Below are 287 nucleotides of genomic sequence, written 5' to 3'. Positions count from 1 at the left end.
CCCCCATATATGGACATGCCCCTCAATAGGGACACGCCCCCTGATGATGGACACACCCCCCTGAGTGACGTGGACACGCCCTCCGATGATGGACACGCCCCTCATGATGGACACGCCCCCATATATGGACACGCCCCCGGGTATGGACACACCCCGATGATGGACACACCCCCATATATGGACATGCCCTGATGATGGACACGCCCTTCAGAGTGACGTGGACACGCCCCCTGAGTATGGACATGCCCCCAAATATGGACATGCCCCCGATGATGGACACGCCCCCA

At 59.9% G+C, this 287-nt stretch overlaps 1 protein-coding gene across 1 annotated transcript in view; it reads left to right on the top strand.

Annotated features, from left to right (window-relative positions):
- The first annotated feature begins 165 nt into the window (after positions 1-165).
- LOC108447950 (leucine-rich repeat extensin-like protein 3) overlaps positions 166-287 on the top strand; it is a 2775-nt gene continuing 2653 nt past the window's right edge. The window contains exon 1 of the mRNA XM_017739343.1: positions 166-268. The gene's annotated coding sequence lies outside the window, so the exon portion shown is untranslated. The remainder of the gene's footprint in view (positions 269-287) is intronic.

Source organism: Corvus brachyrhynchos, unplaced genomic scaffold (assembly GCF_000691975.1).
Source record: "Corvus brachyrhynchos isolate BGI_N302 unplaced genomic scaffold, ASM69197v1 scaffold1427, whole genome shotgun sequence".
NCBI classification, from domain to species: Eukaryota; Metazoa; Chordata; class Aves; order Passeriformes; family Corvidae; genus Corvus; species Corvus brachyrhynchos.
The sequence above is the reverse complement of the archived record's forward strand: the minus strand, read 5'-3'. Positions and strand labels throughout refer to the sequence as shown.